Source organism: Cupressus sempervirens, chromosome 1 (genome assembly GCF_028749045.1).
Source record: "Cupressus sempervirens isolate cs-2001-9-10 chromosome 1, ASM2874904v1, whole genome shotgun sequence".
NCBI lineage: Eukaryota > Viridiplantae > Streptophyta > Pinopsida > Cupressales > Cupressaceae > Cupressus > Cupressus sempervirens.
The window spans coordinates 337,326,717-337,348,947 of NC_143118.1; the positions used below are offsets into that span (position 1 = coordinate 337,326,717).

Sequence of the window (22,231 nt, forward strand, 5' to 3'; positions counted from 1 at the left end):
ATGCTTTTTCAATCAATTGGATAGATATGAGTGATAATTCCCCAGCTGATTTGATGACAAATATAGTTGTTAAACAAATTGATATATCTTTACAAAATTTGGTTTAGGTCGAAATAAAAAAAATAGGCCATCTATACCAGATAATGTTCATAATTGGCAGGACTTTGAAGATAATAAGGATGTCTTAAAGTTTTTAACATGTCAAGAAAATTAGCAAGATACTAAAATTGACTGGAATGGACTAGTAAAAAGTCAGGATGGAAAGGACAATAATGAATTTTTGTAGCTTAAATCTAATAAAATACCTAAAGGATTGGTCATGTTTGAGGACAATTTCAAGAATTTAAGTATATCATCATTAAAGGATAATTATGCCTTCCCAAATATGGAGGTTCTGTTACAAAAGGTTACAAGAAATGAATTGCTTTCCATGATGGATGGTTTCTCTGGCTATAATCAGGTAAACGTTAAAGAAATTGAACAGTATGAAACTGCATTTACTACTCCATGGGGGACATATTTATATGTTAGGATGCCTTTCAGCTTAACCAATATCGGGGAAACATTTCAAAGGGATACAGATGTTGTATTTGATCACATTTTGGTCATTTATCAGGATGATCTAACAACTTGTTCAAAAAAAGCAGGAGATCATTGTAATCATTCGGAAAAAATATTCAAGAGAGCTCTTGAATATGGGGTATCTCTCAATCCAAAGCAGCGTGAATTTGCAGTAACAGAAGGAAAACTATTAGACCACATAGTTTCCAAGGAAGGTGTTAGAATAGACCTTGATAGACTAAAGGCCATTGATAAGATAAAAATTCTAAAGACAGTAAAGGCAATACAATCATTCTTTGGTCAGATCAATTTTGTCAGAAGATTTGTATCTAATTTTGCTGAAATTACTAAGCCAATGTCAAGGATGTTTAAAAAGGGGGTTGATTAAGTTTGGGACGGTGAAGCCTTACATGCCTTTACAAAATAAAGAGAGCTATTATAAAAGCACTTGTGCTTAAAGCCCCAGATTTCAATAAACCCTTTCAGGGTTTTCCTTTTGCATCTTATCATACCGTTGTTGTTGTGATGCTTCAAAAGAATGAGGAAGGGCATGAACAACCTATTTCTTTCTTTAGCATGAGTTTGAAAAATTTTGAGTTAAACTATGATATAAATGAGAAGCAAGCTTATGCTTTGGTTAAAGCCCTCAAATCTTTTTGCCCATGTTTAGTAGGCACTAGCATTATTGCTTATGTTCCCCATGTGACGATCAAAGACATATTCATATAGATTGAAACCACTGGGTGAAGATGTACGTTGATTAATTAAATCAAATAGTTTAACATTGATATTCAAATAACCAAGCTAGTCCAAGGTCAAGGATCGACAAAGCTTATGGAAGATGTCAACCCAAAGGCATCACATATCAATCAAGTGGAAGCAAATTATAATATTGTTAGCATAGAAAATTTTCCCTGGTGCACTGATGTTGTTTATTATTTGAGAACCATGGAAACCCATGATAATTGGAGTGAAAAAAAGAAAAGAAAAAAGAATAGTTAAATTGCATGCAACTAAATATGTTCTTATTGAAGGAGATTTATATTGGGAAAATAGAGATGACATATTTCATTTCTGCCTTGATACTCATTAAGCACCTGTTATTCTAAAACAATTGCATGAAGGAGTCTATGGAGGGAATTTTTGTGCCCGAACTACTACCATTAAGATTTTGAGCGTGGGATATTATTGGCCTCATCTCTTCAGAGATTGCTACAACTATGTGAGAAAATGTGAAGCATGTCAAAAGTTTTTAGGTAAATTAAAATATGATGGAGCTTTTCCCCTTTGGTCATTACAAGCACACGAACCAATTTAGATGTGGGGAATAGACTTTATAGGTGAAGTCAGTAATGAGTCAAGCAACAAATTTAGTTGGATTTTAGTTGCTATAGACCATTTCACTAAATGGGTTGAAGCTACCCCAACCACAAGATCTACTATTACTATTGTTACAGATTTTCTGATGAATAACATATTAACAAGATTTGGTGTTCCAAGAAAGATGATTGTTGGTAATGGGATGTATTTTAGATAAGAAGAATTCACAAAAAAATGTACTAAATATGGGACAATAGTGTCATATTCTTCCCCTTACCATCCACAGGGAAACGATCAGGTAGAATTAGCTAATAATAGTTTCCTTAAAATTATAAGAAGGATGTTGGATAATAACAAAAGAGTTTGGGACTCAAAGTTTCATGTGGCTGTCTGGACAGATAAGATATGGGCAAGAGGAAATAATCCTTGAAAATAACTTATTATTGATATATAGATTCATCAGAATTGAGCAATTTAAGGATATTGATTTTATGGATGAAAGAATTACAACCCTAGCAGGAATTAGATTAAAAAGGAAAAGAAGCATTGTAACACAACCTTGAAAGACAAAAGGCTGTGAAATACTTACATGATAAGAAAGCTTCAAAATAATCTTTAATGTGGGAGATTGGGTGCTAAAGTGGAATGTTAAAGACCAAGACAAGTGAAAGCATGGAAAATTTGATCCCTTATGGTTAGGACCTTATATTATATTTGATAAAGCTAGAGAACTTTCCTTTCTTCTTCAAGAAATAGATGGGCACATATTAGAGTTACCTATCCACATACAATATCTAAAACCTTTTTTCTCTTAGTTGATTAATTTTTTTTTTTTTTTTAATTATTAAGTAGGGATGATGTTTTGTTTTATGTCTTTTATTTTTATCCCAAAGATAGTTGGATTCTTTCCATATCCTAAATGAAAAAGCATCCCCAGAAAGAGCCACTAATGGAACCTCAAAATTTGAATGCTTTTGCTAAGTTTCACAAAATTGAGACCCAGCCATGAAAAACCTTCCAATTTCGTGATTTCAAAATTCTCAACATCTAATTTCTCCATTTTAGAACCAAGTTTCTTATGATTCTCTAATTTTGTGATTTCAGGAATGGACTTTTAGTTATGCTTTGATTTCATGATTTCACCAAGGGAGATGTCTCTGGTCTTTGATTTCACGATTTTGATGCCAACGGTTCTCTGACATTCTATAATTTTGGGGATTAAAAAGGAGCATTTATTTCATTAATTATCTGGCAGATGAGGCTATGTCAAGGAGTTGTTTCATTTGTTTGAATTTATTTCAACGTATGACATTGATCAAGGATGACTCGTGGTAGGGATTTGAAGGGAATATAGTCATTAAATGTGTATTGTCTTGATCATTGATATAAGGGCATTTCGTAAGATTATTCTTTTATAAAAAACATTCTTGTGCAATTTTCTGTGTTTATTTTGCAGGGCAGAAGATATGGGCTTTCTAGTACAATCATGCAGCAAGGATCATGCAACCTAGGTTGGCACCAATTGAAGATGACCAATTTGATGTCATCAACAACTTGTATGCAACTGCATGGGATTTTTGGACAACACACACTTGGTACTAGAGTGATTTCCTTGAGATCTTGATGGAAGAGGAAAATGGTGAAGCTTTGAACATGCTCATCAAAGTGCCAGATGAGGAGGTGGCCAAATGGTTAGAATAAATTCTCGATATGATGAGAGAATTATAAACTCTTTTGTGATCTTTTTTATTGTAATTAATCTGTAATGAGTTCTAGTTAGTTTTTAGTTAGTTAGGATGAACAAGGCTGAAGCTTTTTTGCATCCTTTCATGTTTTATAAGTAAGGATACTAGGGCCTTGTGATATAGAGAGATATACAAAAAAAAAAAACATACATTATGGATATAGGCATGCATAGGTAAAGCTAGATACTACAACTTGTTATAGCCCACTTGTACCTTTTTTATGAATTAATAAAATATAGCGTGTTCTTTTCCAAAAGATAGGGAATTAGTCATCGATTTTACTAAATTCAAATTCCTCTTGGATTTATACTATTTGCAAGACAAATTCGAGGCAAACTATTGGAAACTAGACTCAAATGCTTATGGATGTTTTGTTTAATTGGTCTTCAGTTTGAAGTTAAATTCAATTATCCAGGGTTTGTTAAATTTTCTCAGTTTGGTTGCTCATTAGTTTATGGTGGTGTGCTTGTCTCCAAGACATAAGATTAATTCAATAATTATTAAAGTTGACTCTCTTCTCCAATTTGGAAGGCACTGGTCATATCAAAATTTAAAAATTAAGAACGACTTTGTGGAAGGTAAACAATCAGTATCAACTTGCTTTCATGTGCTATTGCATTTTGTTTTGAAATTCTCCCCTTTATTACTTGTTATTCTAATCAATTTCTCTTTGAGAACTTTTGCCAACTCAAGAGTATTGTTAAGTTTGCATTCATAACCATCCAACATTCCCATCTAAGGTACAACCACCTAGGTCTTGTAGAGGCTAAAGTGTTGAGATTGAACAAAGTTAAGATTCAATCTTCTTCATTGGCTAAAATTGTGTTGAGTTTCCCAGCATCCAGTAGACCAACAATTTTGTGCATCAATACCTGCAACAAAAGATCAAGAACACTCATTTGTAGCTTGTCTTCCCACTTTGTTTCCCTTACTTGCTCAATTTCTACAACCTTAGACAATAGATTATCCAAACCCACAACTTCTACAACATTAGAGAATGGATCATCCAATTCAAATTTGTTTGCAAACTCCTCATTGTTCACAAAGAAACTAGAAAACTTGACTGATTATGTGTGTTGAATGCACATATTTTGCTTTCAATTGATGTTTCACTCTATTCATGTGGCAATGTCATATGAGTTTGAAAATTGACCCATGTTATTTACGATATTTCCTAGCACTACCTCTGTTTCTCTTATTTTATTTGCTCTACTAGATAAATAACATCAACCTATCTTCTCCTATTCCTTCATGCAATGGTGTTTGATGTGGTTAAGATCGATACCGGTTTGGTGTTTTTAATCATCCTATTTGTCAGTCCATATATGTGTGTATGCAGGTGTCCTCCATAGGAATATGAAACTCTCCTCTCCTTTAACATGACCATTCCTACATAAGACGATCACATTCCATTTGCAAATACTGAAATAGACTACTCCAAATAATGGGATGCCATAGAATGCGAGAAACATAATAGCCATGTGGTGGAGATAAGTACCAACTCTAGCTTTAATAGAAGAATCATACTTGAAAACCTTTCAAAGGTAGAGAATGCATCTATGCACGACATATCCAACATGCCTTATTCAGAGTAAAGTTAAAAGGTGGAGAATGATGCCAAAAATTGAGCTCTTCCCCTGCATTAAAAAATGTCTCTCTATCAAAAATTTGGCATCAATGATCAATTGCTCCAAAACAGTCAATTTTCCCCATCAATGTCATAGGTTTATCATTTCATATTCATGAGTCTTCATCTAAATTTGAATCTAACCATTTTTCCATTCCCATTCCCAATTCCAATTTCAATTTTGTACAACCAAAAAAGGATTTAAAATATTCCCAATCAAATTCTAGGTGAACAAAATAGGATTGGAATTGCATTTTCATGTTCTCATTCTCCATTCCCATTCTCATTTTCTATTCTAATTTTCAATTCCTATGCCTACAACCAAATGGCCCCTAACTGCATGAAACATAAGGTCCACAAATTCCAAGCACAATACTCCTGCAAAATTGCCCACTACCCCAAGATGCTCTTGCATCACACCCAGGTGTAAAAAGATGTTTTTAATAGCTAGAAGAACATCTTCCAGGATTCAACACATTAATTTTAAATTGGTTGTTCGCATACATGTCCTCTATGTTATTACTTGTACACTCTTGCCTTTGTTCCACTTCTACAATTCCTTTCCTACAAGATACAACTTTACATTTTCCTTGGTGTGCCATGGGTCTATTTCCCACATTGATCTCTACCCCTTTTAGAATCCTTCAAATCAACTTGCCTACCAACACTCAGGTTCCTCCTACCAAGTTCTACATTCTATAAATGAATCGGTGAAAATTTTCTGCCACCCTTCTCAACAGTAAACACATTCTTGACACAATCATACATTGCCCTGCAATTATACTACCAAGTTCTACCAAGTAATATGTGACAACTACTCATGTCCACAATATCACATAACACTTCATCAACATACTACCTAATCTGAAAATTAATAAGACATAACTCCTTCACTTCTAAAGCATGTTCATCTTACAACCAACTGATCCTATAAGGACATGGAAGTCTCACTCTTTTCAATCCAAGTTTCTAAATCATCTCCTCAGCAACTAGACTAATAGTACTACCACCATCCACAATCACATTCTACCATTTACCTCCAAACTTGCATCAAGTCCTGAAAAAATTTCTTTTCTAACAAGGTTCCAACACCTTTTTACCAAACAATATTCACCAAACTAGCAAGTTATCCTCCAACTCACACTCATTCACTGAGTCCTTATTCTCATTTACCACAAGACCTCGTCTATCACCAACCCTCTTGTCAGCATTGAGACATTCAAAAGATCTATGTCCTTCCTCACCACATATGAAACAAGTACCTTTAATTTCACCTCTATCTATTCTTCTCCTTTGCTTAATAGGTTTTAGTTCATCCTCAATAATCTATTTTTTTCTTCATTGAGTGTTCTTGCTTCTCCTTCCCTTGAGAATTATCTTGATGTCATCTCTTCAACTTATCTTCTGGCCTTAGAGCATACTAATAAGCATCGTTAACTAAATCAATCTTCAACATGCTAATCTCATCCTGAATATTGGATCTCAAACCATTATCTAGTCACTTTTTCCTTAAAAAGTTATCTATGTCTAAATTGAATAGTTAACTTATATAACTCCTCAATGTAATCCTTCATAGTCATATCCTTCTATTTTAGATTATGCAATCTCTTTAAAACTCAAGTTCATAATCAACAAAAATGAACTTAGCCTTCAATTTTTTTACCATTAACTTCCACCTAGTGATCTTCACTTTCCTCTTCTCTATCTCACTACAATTCTTTCTACCATAAAGTAACATGTCTTATCAGCTTAGTTTGTGCCAACCTCACTTTGAGCAGATCTCTAATATCCTCTAACTCAAAGTAGTCTTGTAACTCACCAATCCAATCAATCAAGTCTTTAAGATTCAAAGTATATGAGCAATTAGAAACATCCATCTTGTACTTCAACTTCAACTGAGCTTTAGATCTATTGACTCGACTAGTTCTATCATCACAGGTCTTTCCATGTGACCAGTTCTATCTTCTCCACTAGATCTAGCAACCTCAAAGTCTTCAATAGCTTCCTCATAACCATCCTTTATACCCAGTTCCTCGGTACACCAGCTATAGATCTCATGATCTGAGTGACCATATCATTCTTCATCAACTCCATCTCAAATTTGAAATCTAATCTAACCTTCTCTAAAATTTTATTCTCTATAACATCACATAGATCTACAATTGCCTTAGTCTCCAATCTTCTCGGAGGCATCTTCCAAGATCTTTGTAAACCCTCTACAAAAAATCCTTAACAGTCACCAACCAGATCAAACCTTCGCTTTGATATCACTTGATGCAGTATAAGACAGGTCTACCTCCAAAGGAGATGATCTAGCCCCCAATAACAAGCACACACCATAAATACACCACAAAGTACAAGATTTGATAGATAATTCAACTCTTTATACATCAAATCACTAATTACATGCAATGTGTCAAGCTGTAAGGTCTTCCTGGTTATGGCCAATACAATTATAGTAACAATTCTGCAAGATCTCACAAGATCCAAATAACTCCTAGCTAGCCCAAATCTACAACAACACATCAATCTTGTAGAAACTCCAAGAAAGATCTGAAGTTGAGCTCGCAATTCACCAAGCAATCTTCATATTTCCTAAGCCCACACTCTACTACTAGCTTTGCTAAACTTCACTCCTCTCAGCAACTCTTTCTCAACTCCCTCATGAATGAATGACTCTAGACATCATAAGACCCTCTACTTATACTAAACCAAACCATAAGTTGACCTAGCAAATTACATTAAATCAACACTCAAGCCACAAGTCGGTCTGATAGATTACATAAGACTTAGGACAAACCCCAAATTTACAATGCACAACTAACTCATAAGGTAAAATAACATTACACAACCTTAAACATAGGACCACACACCATCCAACGATCGGCATTTAAGATCACACAAGCCAATTTCCATAGATCGAAGCTAATGGAAACAATCTCCAAAGTCCACCTAGGAAATATGAACACATTACTAGCAACCACCAAAAGATCTTAACTCCAACATGATCACTCCAATCCTTCTATGCACATAGGACAATTTCCACCACTATCCTCAAACATAACCTTGATCACGCCAAATATAAGGTCCACAATATCCAAATCTGATGTTCCTGTAGGATTGCCCGCTACCCCAAGATGCTCCTGCATCACTAACCATGATATAATATGACCGCACTAGTTGTTAATTTATCTCTTAACAGTGGTTGATTATTGAAATGACCAAGAACGATGCCCTTCTACATTTGTCCTACATGCATAATTAAAAAAATTTATTGCAAGAGAGTGAATATTTTGACTAGTTAGGAGTTAATTACTTGGGTCTATAATAATATTTTGATTTTAAATAATTCATCAAACCATATTATAGTGTCAACTTTAGCTTGCTGTGCACTTACTATTTTGAACACAATATAGAAAGTTGTAATTTGAGATTTAAAAATGCAGAGTTCAGATGTTATTTCTACTTAGGAACATGACTTCAAGGATTAGAAAATGTCCAAGTAATCAAAACAATATACCTAAAATACCAACATAAAATGAATACATTTGTCACATTTTCCCTTTTAAATATGCATAGAATAATAAAAAATTGCCATAGAACTATTTTGGCCCTATGTATTCATTCATATAAGAATAACATATAAATTGTTATTTTTATTAATTTTTCATTTTATTATTATAAATTGTTATGAGCTTTGTTCATTGAAGTGATGATTTTTTTTTTTTTGCCTGAAAAATTGTCAACCCTTCACATTAATTATTTTCTAGCCATTTTTCATCTCACTCCACTTTTAACTCTTAATTTTTTTTTCTATATATTAGATGTTATCTCCACTTTTAACTCTTATTTTTTCCATTTATTTAAAAATACCAATCAATTGTTATCTCACTTGATCTAGATTTTAATTTTTTAATTTTTTAAAAAATTAATTTTAGTTTTTACAAAGTATTGATTAATTGAAATAAATTATATTTATTAATCTATTCAAAAGATATTTTAAAAAATTATGTTATTTTATTTAAAAATTATTAATAATCTAATTTACTCACATAAAAATTATATTTTAAAAAATATAAACCTATTGAACCTTTGTCTTCGAACGATTCCCCGCAACGGTAATTTCCATAAACCGTTGCTGTGAAATAAGGTTTGAAAAAATAAAAAATTGAATGTAAAGGGTGGTGATAAGCAGGCCAGAAATCTTTAGAGGATAAGGTATTAGCATGCCCACAATTTTCCCTTTTCTACATTTCAATCATAAAATTGATTTTTCGCTTTGCTATAACAAGTAATTAAAAATGACAAGCCTGCAAAACCCACCTGCATTACCCACGAAATGTTCTTCCTGCGTTTCTTGGCAGGTAGTTGTTCAACATCTCTGAATTCCGTAATATCCACAAGCTGATTAATATTCAGCATTAAGTTCCCAGAATTGATTGCATCCATACACTTATTCAACATTAAAATTCAAATGGAGTTGTTGATTACGAAATCTTGGTTGTTGGTCAGGGGACTTACATCAGGCGAAGGTCAGGCATTGCTTACAAAAGATATATCCCACCCCTTCTTGTTGTTTCGGCACACTCAGAGAATGGTTCAATTCCTAAACATGGTAAGTTAGCTGTTTCCTTTTCAATTAATATACTTAGTTCCCCATTCTCACTACACAATTTGCAAACACACTACGTTTTTAGGGTTTTCAGAATGTTCAACCATTCTGCTGCAATTGCGTGGCTCTTTACGTTCCACTGCTTTCTAACTAGATGTGCTATGAGTCTTGATTCTGCTTATGTTTTTGTTTGATAAATTGTTGCCCTTTCATTAAAAAAAATATAAATAAATTGCCTACCTTCAATTTAGATGCTGTGACCAAAGGTTACCTATTGCAACAAATTCTTAAGGAGCTTGCATCCAGGCAGGTTGCACCCGTTTGATGCCATAGTTTACTGAAATTTACACGTGACAAGTCTTTTAGGGGTTTAAAATTTTAAATGATCCCGTAAAATGTTTAACAGCACATACACCTCAAGCTTCAATTTTATTCAAAAAATGGGTACATCATCCTAATTGCAGCCCAAAATCAACAAAATAGCAGCTCTCGGTAGCTGCAGATATAAATTGTGAAGCTTCTGGTAACAGCCGTGTATAGTTTTGTTTTGCTCTCTTTCTCATGTAATTTGTTCCTATTAGATTGCTCTCACAATACTTCCTTTTATTGAATGTGTTGCCATTTTGCTTTTTCCTTTTTTTTTCTCTAGGTGCTTATGTTTCATTAATACTAGTTCCTCCGTTGGATCCTGTGTAATACATTCCAACCCATTTTGTCTATTTTTAAGGAACTTATTCTGCATTTTACTTAATTTTCATCCTCTTCTTGATCATGGATTACAGAGTGTGATTTTTATTGTTATGCTTAAAGGAAGAAAATTGATCCAAACTTAGCCCTGCAAATGGTTTAACACAACATATAAACATGCAAGAATAGTGAACATTAATTTGTCAGCAGAGGTAAGTAGTTTACACATAGCAAAAGAAGTGAGAAGTAAAAATTAGCAAATTTATTAGTTTATAGGCATGAAGCTTGTTTAAAATATTAGAGCTGCAAAATTACACGTTTCCAAAAGAAACAAAAAGAACAACCCTTTACAATTTGTATCTAGATGTATTTTACATTCAATAGGTGGGGCAGAGAGGGGTGGGGGAGTGGTGGCAGGGCCAGAACCCTAGCCATCGCTGTAAAGAAACCCTGATAAGTTTGCATGAAGCAATCTGATCTGCAGATTTAGAAAACCTTTCCAATACCAGTGCCAGCATTGATGAATTTCATGGAAAATGCATAAAATGTCCTGTAAAATTTGCTAAAAATGCAGCCTAGGTACGACTGCACAGTAGAAAGAAGGTCTGCAGCATGGGCACTGCTTTCCCTGTAAAATTTGCACCATAAACACATTAAAGTCTGTCATGAACATGAGATTTGGGTAGCTACAAGAGTGGTTGTGCGTTAATGGCCCTGGAGAGGGAGGCAAGTGTCAAAACTTGGCATTATCATCTTCCCCTTTGGAATAGTTTTAGTTCTTTCTGCCTCCCTCTGCCATGACTTAGCTTTTCTCTACCCCTCAAGCCCTTTGCTTCTTCTTTCTTTGGGGATCATGGGAACCACTAACCAATGGTTCTTGGTTCCTATGGAATCTCCTATTGCTTTCCTTCATTACCCTACGGACTTAGTTGTGGGACAAATTGAATTGGCAGTTCTGCAGGAACCAGGAACCTCCTAGTACCTATCAAATCGCTGACAAGGGTTCTTGATTGAGTTAAAAGGTCAGACCATTTGACAACTTACCCAATTTTGGAATTTTTCATTTTGGGGATCTGGCTGAAGTAAGAAAAGGGGGAAAATAATGCAACATCAAAGGCATAAACTCATGCAAGGTAACCCATATAAATCTCTCTGATTCTTTTTTACTTAATCAATGGCCTATGAAGGGGCATAAAATGCTAACATGCCTTTATGGGTGTTCTTGTTGGCCCATGGTTTTATACCCATTGTATCATAATATTGCTTGGTAGTTTCCTATATTAACATGCCAATACATACTTGTATGCGGACTAGGATTAAGCAGGCAGAAAAATATCTTATTGTATTGTGAACAATTGAGTTAATACGGTCGGCTAGTACTGTGTTTCTGTGTTTTTCCTCTCAATTTATTTCCCAAGTCTTGTTATACTCTTATTGTGCCATTGGTTTTTTTTGCCACATTTAATATTTTGTCAGACCCATTTCACTTAGAATAGGTTCATTGGTATCATTTCTTTTCAAGCAGGTGCATATCTGTCTCACTACTATTTATAAAACCGTAATCTACTAAGAAGTTCGTAGCTATTTGTTTGTAGAGCCAAGCTTTTAAGGACTTAAAGGTCATTAGGAACGTCATTGACAGAAAATTTAGTATCAGCATCAATCATTTCTGCATCTGCAAGTGGAACATCAGTTTCAGTTTATTCATCAGAGGTAGGTATCTTGCCTGTACGATCTTCAAATTCCATGTGTAACTGTGGTTTATGTGACACTTAATGAGATCAATATCAGAAAATTTCTTACACTCGCTGACACCACCAATGTCATTTTCTCCCATATCATTACTTACTGAAATATGTATGTGTACCAAATGTCTTTTACCATGTAAAGTTAATTTGAGTGCCTTTTGCTGCGAAGAATTGTTCATTACCATTTAGAACATCTGAATTCACTGGACATTCTATCTATTAAATATTTACAAGAAATGAAGACCTATTTAAACTAAGAGATGGAGGATCAGATATTTTGGGCATATGGAGGTTTTTGGGTTTTTGTATACACATTCAAGAATTATAGTTGCTATCATACAAAAATAGAAAATTTTCAACATTCAGCTAGCAGATTGAAAAAACAGAACAATAATTAATCACCAGTCTAATTAATCATTTAAGGCATGATTAGCTAGTGATTGAACAATATTTCAGATGAATCCTTTTTGTATATAGAACTACCCAGTTACCAACTGATCTGTAATTGGCTTGCGTATTGCAATAAGCTATTTTTTAATTAAGTTTGGAATTTTCCTATTTGCTGATCCAATTAAAAATTGGTATCAAAATCAATGTGTATAAGATGAAAAATTGATGTGTTACAGCTATGGATACCATCTCTATCTTCTATTTAATCTGTGAGGTGTATGTACTCAAATGCATGCCTATAACGCTATAAATCAGATATCGCTATTTTATATGCTATTATCTATGTGTGATTCTTCACACTCACAAATTCAGTGGTATAACAAAGAAATATTGTTCTGTTCCCTTTTTAGGATTATGATGATATTCTGATTTGTTTCTTAATTTTCTGATTTTTGATGTAAATCACTAACTGAAATAATGATTCTAAATTGAAACTGATCGTTAGAACTTGTTACCAAAATCTTTTAAATCTTTGATTGGCTAAATACAACTTCAACTTCTGAAGGATTTGAGCAATACAAATTTACAAAACCCGAAGAACACTTGCATGCAAGAATCTGTCACAGAGAAGAAAAGACAAAGAAGAGGCAATGGTTTTGTTCTGAGAATATGAAAAATATATTATCAAATTGAAAAGATGAGAGATATTTACAAAAGATCAATCCTTATAGAAAGAGATCAAAAACCTAAAAGGGAAACCTTAAGAGGTAAAGACATTTAATAATTACTAATTAATTATTAAATGGAAATGCAAATGCATAAAGGGAAATCTTAAGAAAGGAGTAAAGGTAATTTAATAAATGGAATGAAATTAACTTTTTACTCTAACACCCCCCTTAAGATGAGCAACAATGCAGCTACAAACAATGCATGAAAAAGCAAGGAAACTACAATACTGAAAGTGAACTTGGGTCCTGACAACAAGGCTTGATGAGGTACCCAATCACAACCAAATCTCTATGAAATGGAGAAATAGAGAAAATCATGTGGGAAAAACCCTACTCAAAAAAGAGATTACAAAAAAAATGTACAAATGATATGTCTCAAAAGACTTTCTCAAGACCATAAGTACAATGAGACCCCCCATGCTAGAGGCTTGAGACTCCATAGCCCCCCCAGAATGGCAGAACTCCTCTGTCGATGAACATACCAATGTGTCTCCAATCTAAAAGAAACAAATGCATTGGACAAGGAGGGTGGAACCCCTGAATGTAAGGTGAAGCTGGAAGTCCTAGCAAAGGAGAATGTACGAAAATCCTGAAATGGAATCTCCAATGGAGGTGGGATAACAGGTGTGCTAAATCTGTCATCTGAGAGGAGATGTGTGTCCTTTGATATATCCTCAACAATTGCAATAGGTGGTTCAATGACTGGAGTTGTAATGATAGGCAATGCTGAAGAGTAATCCTATGCAATGGATGGAATTTGAATAGGAGGTGGAGGTGTAGAAGTCACAACACTGGTCTTAGGAACAACACATAAGTTCAAGTGACCTGACTTCACCTCAGTACTCTCTCGTGAAGAAGGAGAGTGAGCCTCTGATAGTGGAGATTGTGGACCAAAATGAGAGAAAGAGTATAGGCAGGAAGAGTGATCAGCAATCCCTGAAGCAACAATATTGCTTGTCTCACTATCTCTGATGTGCACTGAATCTTGTGCAAACTCAACTGTCTTCCCTGCCCCACTGTGTGTAATCTGATAGATAGAGAGAAGGTTAGAGGACAAAGATGGAACACAAAGTACATCATGAAATGTACCATCATCAGTGCCAACAAAACCTTTCCCACATACAGTCATAACAATGTTGTTCCCCATCAAAATGTGTGGAGTAGGAGAAGCCTCAAAAGAAGAGAACAAATCCTGAGAAGATGCCATATGGTGTGAAGTACTTGAATCCAGTAACCATCTAGAAGAATGTGGAGTAGTAGTTGCACATAATGCATGACCCTTTCCTATATCTTTACCATTTGACTAAAATGATGATGATGAAGAGGATCTGTGAGAAGTAAAAGGAATATCAATGTTGCTCTTTTGAAGGAGAGTTGTCAAATCTGAAACCTGTTTGACATAGCCATCTAACTTCTTCTCATAGCAACATGACTCATCATGATTGGGCTTATTACAATAAGCACACTTCAGTCTTTTAGGCTTTGGTTTATCTCCCTCAGGAGGAGGTGGGCTTGATGTGATGTGAGGGCTAGATTCAATCTAATACTTTGTAGGATTGACTTTTGTTTCTTCTCCTTCGTCCCAGAAGATGGCTGAGCTACCAATGCATAAGTCTGTGAGCCTGTGAGAGAATCCAACTGAGAGAGCTTAGTTTGCTCTCGAGTCAAACGATCACAGAAAACCTCAAAGGATGGCATGGTAAATCTATTACCCAAAGCATCTTTGGTGGAATAGAAGATAGAAGCAAAAATCTGAAAGTTTCCACGAAGCTTAGAAAGAATCAAGTAAATGCACTTAGTGTCAGTCTTGGTTTTCCCACAACCCTGCAATAAAGATCTCTGTTGTTTGAACTTCATCAAGAAGCCCTCAATGGAAGGAAAATAATCCGGTACAAGAGAGGTAAGCTCTGCCTCAATAAGTGCCTTGAACTCATTCATTGTACCAAACAAGCCTTCAAGCTTGGTCCACATAGCTAGAGGGGCATTGCACTCATCAAGATGAAACTGTAGATTGTCAAATACTTGTAAAGAAATCAACCCCATTGTCTCATCCATCTTGTTCCTGTATTGCATGACCTCAAAAGGCGTCTGTAAAACTGGTTGTACTGTGTCTAAACAAGACCACAACTCTTTTGACCGGAGAAGCCTTGTCATCAGGGACTTCCATGTGTGATAGTTATGAGGGGTCAAAAGTTCTAGACAAGAAGAGGTCTTAGCCATTGTTTTAGAAGGTGTTGGATTGTTTTTTGAAAATGTTTTGGTTTACTGATGTAAATAACAGAAACAATAATACAAAACACCCCCCACAATGCAAAAAACCAAACCCCAACTGCTAGAAGGAATGCATGTACAACAAAAGAGCAAAAAAGCTTTAGTTTGAGAATCATATGTACCATTGAAAAATATTGATCAAAATAACAGAGAATCTGTATAGTGCTTGAGAAGAGTCCTCCGATGCTTCTTTTAGATTGGAAAATGAAGCTAAAACAAGCAAGTTATGCCCCCCGAAGATAGAAAACAGCATCTGACTTCAACCGAAAAATTCAAAAAATGCCTTCATAAATGTGTCCGTCTTAGAATCAGCTTTTCGACAAGTGATGCAATTTTCTAATGATTGCGATGCAATTTTCTTCCATTGTCCAAAATTGCATCACAATTGTTAGGAAATTGCATCACTTGTCAATTGAGTATTTAACCCTTGGTAATCACACCTTACGTGGGTAACTTATCAGCAGTAAGGATTAGTTAAACAGCATTTGATATACTTCCATTTTTGGCTGACGATTATAGTGTTTCTGTTTGTTAATTTTAGTTTGATGGATCTAAACACAATTTGTTGTCACCCTATACTATACTTGCTTGATATAATCAATTGCTCTTATGAAGATATTGATAAATGGACTGTTTTATGCGATATGTTGTTTCTGGTATTTGATTCCTCTTGATTGGTAATTGTGGACTGCTATTCATGATCTTGATTAATGATATTGTTGTTATTAATATAAGGATCTTTTCATAACTACATTGCCTTTATGGGTTAGCAAATTTGACTCTAGTCTTGAACACATGAATAGCTGGTTGGGGAAGTATATGACGTGTTGTGGATTTCATACATAACTGATCACTTGGTTTTATAATGTACCTTTTGTTAATGTTTTATAGCTGTGAGAGAGATCATTCTTCCTATTGTTCGCAGTTTTTTTATATGATAAAGTTTCATTATCTTTGGAGACTTGCATGCATACCTTATTTCTGTTCATGTGTAATATTTGGCATTGTGTGTATGAGGCTTCGTGCTCAGTTGGCATGGTGGTTATTTTTTCATCTTAGTATGATCATATTCTTCCTATCTTGTACCATATGGATGCTGACTTGGCATCAGTTATGTTTTGACTTTCGTATTCACCATTGACATAAAGTATTCACTGTTGGAAATGAGTATGCAATGTGGGTTACCGTTTTGGCATCATGACATGTTGTTAATGTGCTTCAACAGTTATATATTCTCACCGATTCATTTCCTTATTGGGTTCTTGCATCATGTGCATGGCATCACCTCATTCTTGTGGAGTCTATTCAAATATTGTAACTGATATTCTTGTTTAGTTCTGTGTATGCCGATTGAGGTATTTCTCCAATAAGTATATATAGTGTTTTTGGTTGAGCTTCACATTATTGAAAATATTGATTTAGCAGGTGGTTTTGTCTTGAACCTTTTTACTTGGAAGGTAGAATATTGTATCTATTCCATTTTTGCAGAAATTGATGCCATGCTTGATGTTTGGTCGGCATTCTGTGTATTGAGATTAAACTGTTGTTTGAGATCTGGGTATCACGGTTTACTGAAAACGATACTCTGTAGATTTTATTGGCTTGGATCATTGAGTAATCACTGAATGTTAAAGACATTAATAAGGGGCAAAGATTTTTGTAATTGGTTTTGCAATTCTAATAAAGAAACTATCTTTCTGTGGGTTGGTTTGTTTCCATCAATGAGACGAGGAGGGTTTTTCCCAGAATAATAATTGTGTCATCTGTTATTGTATTTCTGATTATTGCATCCTTATATTCTGGTTCAGAACTTAACATGGTATCAGAGCCAGGTTAAGAAAAAGATCCAGAACCAGAACTCTTAAGCATTGAGATATTCTATTTATGTGCTACGATCTTCATATGAGTGTTGGTTTGCGATTATTGCTCAATATTGGTAAAAGAGATAGCCCTGTATTGTTCCATATCTGTGTGCATGTTGAGATCCTTCTTGGGGAAGATTAGACAACAAAGATATAAGTATTCTAAGCTCATAGCTTTGAATATTGATCATAAGTTTTTGTTACAACATTGGGAATAGTGCATGCTTTTAGCATTGATCTATATATTTTTCTTCATGATAAGTTGATTCTATGAATCGTTTGTAATCTCTGTTGGTTGCATGATGAATCAAGAAGTAACGAGATGATGAGATATTACATGCAAAGTAACACAGGCTTTAAAAATGAACATGGAGATGCTGCTTGCAGCCATGAGACTGAATTGGTGTTACATAACTTCATTAAAGAGGAAGATCCTATACAGGTTGTCATTATGATTAGTTTATTCAAATAAGAAGAAATTATATTCAGAGGGAGCTTTTGTGATAGAGGAGAATGCAAAAGATCCTTGCTTCGTCAAACATTGGAGTCAATCAATTTATGGTGATACTCAAACGCTGAGTTTGCTGCCTCTCTCGAGAGGGGATCTTGGCTGAGAGGGAGTCTCAGCATTCAGATGATCTTTATGTGCTTTAATGAGTTCTCATCTGTGAGAGAAGTTTGAGGTGCAATCCCTTGTTAATGAGTTCCTTGTGAGAGAAGTTCAAAGTGCAATCCCCTATTAATGAGTTCTTTGTGAGGGAAGTTCAAGGTGAAATCCCTTGATCCATCCTCTGCTAATAGGCATGATGGAAGTCAAAAGTGCGACTCCATGACTTTATTAAATGCTTCTTGGTTTATCCTCTAAGAGAAACTTTGGTGAATATTGTTATATCGAGGTAACAATTTCTTTTATGGATGATAAAATTCTTTGTTGACATTATCTTTTGTTGCAGCAAAATGCACTTGTCATCATTTGGCATTCTAAGGATCTCACTCTTGCTAAAAGGGAGTGTTAATGTTTTATAGCTGTGAGAGAGATCAATCTTCCTGCTGTTCACAGTTTTGGTATATGATAGAGTTTCATTATCTTTGGAGACTTGCATGCATTGCTTATTTCTATTCGTGTGTAACATATTTGGAATTATGTGTATGAGGCTTTGTGCTCAGTTGGCATGGTGGTTATTTCTTCAACTTAGTATGATCGTGTTCTTCCTATCTTGTACCATATGGATGCTGACTTGGCATTGGTTATGTCTTGTCTTTCATATTCACTGTTGACATTAAGTATTCACCATCGGAAATGAGTATGCAATGTTGGTTACATTTTGGCATTGCGACATGTTGTTAATGTGCTTTGACAGTTATCTATTCTCACCGATTCTCTCCTTATTGGATTCTTGCATCATGTGCGTGGCATCACCTCATTCTTGTGGAGTCTATTGGTATTTTGTAACTGATATTCTTGTTCAGTTCTACGTATGCCAATTGAGGTATATCTGCGATAAGTATATATAGTGTTTTTGGTCGAGCTTCACATTATTGAAAATATTGATGTAGCAAGTGGTTCTGTGTAGAACCTTTTTATTTGGAAGGTAGAATATCGTATCTTTTCATTTTTGCAGATATTGATGCTGTGATCGATGTGTGGGCAACATTCTATGTGTATTGAGATTAAACTGTTGTTTGAGATTTGAGTGTCACAATTTCCTAAAAAGGATACTCTGTTGATTTTATTGGCTTTGATCATCAAGTGATCACTGAATGTTAAAGACATCAATAAGGGGCAGAGATGTTTGTAATTGGTTTTGCAATTCTAATAAAGGAACTATCTTTAAGTACATTAATCTAGGAAAAAAATAACTTTAAATGTTTTTTGGTAACATAAATGTAAACTATCATTAATCTAAAAAAGTAACGTCAACCTAAAGTAAAATTAATATGAAAAACTAACGTTACATTAGAAAAGAATATACTAACACTAATATACAATTTTTTTTAAAGATAAATTTATTTGATTTATATGTTGGCATTGCCCTCCATATGTGATATTAGAAAACATAAACTAACATTAATCTAAAATAATTAATCTTTTAAAATAATTATTCTTCCTTTTTAAACATCTCTTATTAGGATATATTATTTATATATTATATAAAGGAAAAAGAAAAAAATACACTAACATATTAATATATAGAATATTTGAAGAAAAATATAAAAATATATATAATCTAACATGCAAATATAATTTCGAATTAAAAAATATAATAAATTTTTAAATGTACCATGCATACTAAATCTAAGTATTAAAGGTAACTTGCAAATATAATTTCAATACAAAAATATAATAGAAAACTAGGGTAAGTGCACCAAGATGATTTACAAAAAGTGGGGTATAAGCGAACACCTTTTTCTTGAAATCAAGTAACCCTAAACTTGGATGAGACGTTTGAGGGTCATCCACTCAAAATGAAAAAATTTGTAAACAATATAAATTGTAGTATTCCAAATCTACTTTCTAAACTACTAGAGTTTTAATCTACTTTTTGAACTACTAGAGTTTTTACAAAATGGATAAAATTAGGTGGGTCAAAACCCGCGCACACAAAAAATAGTTCTTGATTTTTTTAGAAAACATAGCATAGCTATTTTTATGTGTAACTCAAAACACCTATTTATATTCAATATTTTTTGAATCCCTTTGGTAGGATGATAGTGTTGGAAATGTAAGAGAGTACCTAAGAGGGGAGGGGTGAATCAGTTACCACAAACATAAATCCATGGCCCTTATATGTCAATACAAACTTCCACTGATCATGCAATACGACTAGCTTAGTTAACATTAGAACCTTAAGATTATTAATCTATTTTAATCTTTAGTAACTTAGTTGCAGAAACATAAAGCATAAGCAAATAACATGAACACATATGACACCAAGATTTAATGTGGAAACCCAATTTGAAAAAAACCACCTTGCAACTAGTCACAATAACTTTCACTATTCTGAAGTGAGCTATGTTAGGAGCCAACCTTGTTAAAGGTTACAAAGCATACTATTAAGTATGAACCTGTTAGAGCATTTAGATCTCCCTATTAAGAGTGGCCTAGTTAGAGATCTTCAAGCACTTCAATCTTGAAATGTCACCTTGTTAGAGGATTTACAAAATGACTATTAAGTCAACTCTATTAGGAGATTTCTTTACTACTACAATGGTTAGAAAGCAACTACAATTTTACCTAATTTATGAAGAAACTTTATTTGTAGATTTAGATCTTTGTTTTAGCTTGACCTCTAGATCCTTTATGATCATATGTGCTTTTCATCTTATCTTCCAACGTTCTTGCTCTACCTTTCCTTCACTCTCATATCCATCTTATTTCATATTCCACTTCTTACATCTTATCCTCACAACTTGACCTTTCTTATATATCATAAGATAGGAAAATTCAGCTTGAATACCCTTTGAAAACATCAATAAACATCCAAATAGTCAGCCTTAATTGATTAAAATATTAAAAAAAGATGTCACTCAGTCAATACTAGGATTGAATGCTAGATTGATATTGTGACTCGTTCAATGCCCGACCACTCAGTCAATATTGCCATCCTTTCGATGCCTGACCACTTGGTCAACACTACAAGTAGGAATCCTTTTATTAACCAACTACTTGGTTAATACTGGAAAGTCTTCTTTATCAGGCTACTTAGTTAATATTGAGATATACAAGGTTAATATTGCAAAGTCTACATTTCTTAGTTAATACTGACATTTGTGTAAACATCAATGACAATATACAATTGAAGAATTGTTTCCAACAAATAACCCAAGAACTAATACACTCAGTTCAAATTAATAAGGAACCTTATATGTTAATAAAGTTAGACATTTAAAAGGCTTAGGATAAGGTTGATTGGAGATTTTTATGCATGCTTATGGAAGCCTTTGGTTTTTTACACCAGTGCATTGACCTAACATATAATTGTATCTCAACTAGCAAAATTTCCCTTCTAATTAATGGTATTTCGTAAGTTTGTTTTAGCATATCTAGATGTATTAGGTAGGGAGACCCAATCTACCCTTTCCTCTTTATCAAAATGGCTAAAGCATTTGGTAGAGCAGTAAAAAAAACATAATTGGATGGAAAAAATAGGGGAATCATGGTAATAGAGGAAGTACCTAAAATAACACATAAATAATTTCAGACAATGCTATCTTTCTAGGAGAAAGCATGATGGAAGAGGCCCAAAAATTCAAACAAATTATTAAAACCTATATGGAAGGATCGGGTCAAAAAGTAAATTTTATTAAATCAGATATTTTCTTTCTCAATACTCCCCCCTCAAAATAGAAAGAAATATATGTAATACAATAGGATTAAGAAAAGCTAGATATCCTTGTTATAAATACCTTGGCATCCAGTTCAAAAAAGGTGCAAGAGATGCTAAAACATGGAATCTTATAATATAAAAGGTAGACCAAAAAATGGAAAGCTAGAAAGCAAAATGGATAAGTAAAGTTGGAAGAATAACCATGACTAAGTCAATTTTATCAGCCATTCCTGCACACCATATGTGTTGTCTTCCACTTCCTAAATGAGTTAAAAGAAACCTAGATAGTAAACTAAGAAAGTTTTTCTAGCAAGGAGCATAAGAAAAGAAGAAACAAGAATAAATCAAATGG

The 22,231-nt window shown here is 34.0% G+C and overlaps 1 long non-coding RNA gene across 2 annotated transcripts; it reads left to right on the top strand.

Moving 5' to 3' along the window:
- Positions 1-9,462: 9,462 nt before the first annotated feature.
- LOC149577577 (uncharacterized) lies at positions 9,463-19,389 on the top strand. 2 transcript variants are annotated; one of them, XR_016363648.1, is made up of 3 exons: positions 9,463-9,617; positions 9,766-9,868; positions 19,174-19,389. It is a non-coding gene; the product is annotated as an uncharacterized LOC149577577 (long non-coding RNA). The 2 variants fall into 2 exon arrangements; XR_016363651.1 differs by lacking the exon at positions 19,174-19,389 and adding an exon at positions 12,148-12,557.
- Positions 19,390-22,231: the final 2,842 nt, after the last annotated feature.